Source organism: Rutilus rutilus, assembly GCF_951802725.1.
Source record: "Rutilus rutilus genome assembly, chromosome: 22".
NCBI lineage: Eukaryota > Metazoa > Chordata > Actinopteri > Cypriniformes > Leuciscidae > Rutilus > Rutilus rutilus.
Window position 1 is genome coordinate 295001 of NC_140227.1, and position 2500 is coordinate 297500.

Here is a 2500-nt window from a genome sequence, read left to right on the forward strand (position 1 = left end):
CTACGATGCATTGCGATGCATCAAAATTCTACTGCACACAACAAGGCAAAATTTTCATCAGTCATGAGGCAATTCAAGCAGTCAGATATTGAACAACAGATTTCATTGGCTGCTTTGTGTGTATTATCACTCTCCTGTATCTTTGACATAAATGTCATTAAATAAAATAAAATTGAATGGTACAGGGTATTGGATATGGCATTTTCAAACCTGAAAAAGAAAGCATAAATCACTGCTTTCAGTGCTTTGAATGAGAAATGTTTCTCTTCTCTCTGCTTGAGAACCATTTGAAATTAAATTTCAACTTTATTGTCCAACTCAAGGCCAGAAAATAAACAGTGTAGGGTGTAATGGTTCACAAAATTCATGGTTCGGTTCAATACGATACACTTGTGTCACGGTTCGGTACGTTTTCGATACAGCAAAAAGAAAGAAATGCCAGAGAAATTTCCTTGATTTTTTTTTTATTCTTTTTTTTATTAGAACTAACATCATAAAGTATGACATTTTTTTTTTTCTTTGAGCAATGATGGAGCTATAATTGACTCTTTTTAGGAGCATATAAAACAAAACAGCTCCTTGGACAAAATTAAATGTAATATTTTGTGCTTATAAACAAATGTTTATTTTAGTTCAGATTAACATTTGAGGGCAGCAATGTTATTCATAATGTCGAAATAAATCCGACATAACGTTACTTGAAAGCATTATAGCCTACTATTCCTGCCAAACTTCCAAAGTTGCAGTTAGTGTTACTACAGTAAATCCATGGTGAATATTGCAGATCTGTGGACACTGGATAGTTCATTCATGTCACAATGTTTCTTCCTGGTTTCCACGTCAGCGCTGTTTGATCCGTTAATAACGGAGAAATGTGAATGTTTCTCACTAGATCTCGCAGCGATGTTATTACTTCGAGTACTTCGGCGAGTTTAAATGCTTTCTTTACTGGATCTCTTAGCGTTGTGTAGTATAAGATCGGCTCGGTTGGTCCAAACTGATAAACAGTCCGTCACGAGTAGCTCAGTTTCGTTCCGCTTACATTGCGTTTGCCATTTGATGTTGTGGTCACACCAGCGTCTACATTATGAGCGCGCTCGCGACGCGCTTACATTTGAAATGACCGTTCGGTTTGAAAATGCGTGCCTTGTACCGAACGGCTTAGTACGAATACGCGTAGGCCTACTGTTACACCCCTAAAACAGTGACATAATCGATTATGGCACTTTGCCGCATCGATGCTGAATCGTGCATGCCCCGCATTGCGATGCATCGCCGAATCGATTATTGTTGACACCACTATATTCAATTCAATGTCCAGTTCTATAAGCTTTGCACTTTGCAAGTAGGTAACCTACACAGTAATAGGTTACAGTATAGTATACAGTAATGACATGATTTACATAAACTTTGTTTTGAGAGTTATGGAATTGGAGGCCAGTCAGGCCCCTCATGAATTCATATACATATAGATGAGGCAGGATTCAATCTGGCCAAAAGGCGTCAACCTGGACAAAATGTAATGTGAAGGTGGAAGGTTTATGACCATCAGCCACATGAGCAGATGTCCCTCCTTGAAGCCATGGATGCTGGCTCCAACGGTGGATCCGACATACCAACCAGTTTTATCCCAGGTGCATCGCCTTGGATGATATCAGATGTGATCTTGATGAAAACATGTGGCCTAACCCTAAAGATCGCAGAGATTAGATACAGTAATTTTGTGGGTGTGTTTTTTTGTTCAGAATGATCTTGTGTGTTTCATGGATATTTTGTTCACTGTAAGCAATACTGTAAAACTTTTTCTGTTCTATCAAACTGTGTTTCTACTGTACCTCCTGTAGTAAACAGTAAAGGAATAAAAACTGATTTGCTTTTTACTGGAATGCTTATGAATGTGAACAGTACTGTACATGTGGACAGTTCCCAACCAAGAAATTTAGTGTAAAACGGTGGATTGCATGTTTTGCATGCAAATACCTGTAAAACTGAAACATAAAAGTCTATGCAGTTTTAGTAATGTCAACAATAGCCAGTATTTTGAAACCTGGTGTACTTTGATTGAGTGCATGTACCTTGTGAAGTGAAAACAAGTGTTATTCTTTGACAGAATAATTTCATTTTGAGTCAGATTTCCAGTGTTTTGGTAAAGTTAGTGTGTGCAGAGAAACATGTGTTCTGTTTTGAAATGAAGAGTTAGTATATATTTAACTAAATGTGTTTTTGAGAAGACAATTAACCATTTGGCCAATTGTGTTTTGTAGGTGTGAGTCTGTGTTAAGAGTTTAGAAAAAGTATCTGAAGTATGGGTAAGCGCTTGTTAGCGATTGAAAAAAACTGTAATGTTATTTACAGACATGAGAGCAGTTTTATTCCACAGTAAACTAAACACAGATCCATCGTTGAGCTTGTAGCTTTAATAGCATTAAACTGGTTATGAAAACAAGTTAATAATGCAGTAATTGTGTCTGCAGCATTCATAATCATAAGATCTATGAAA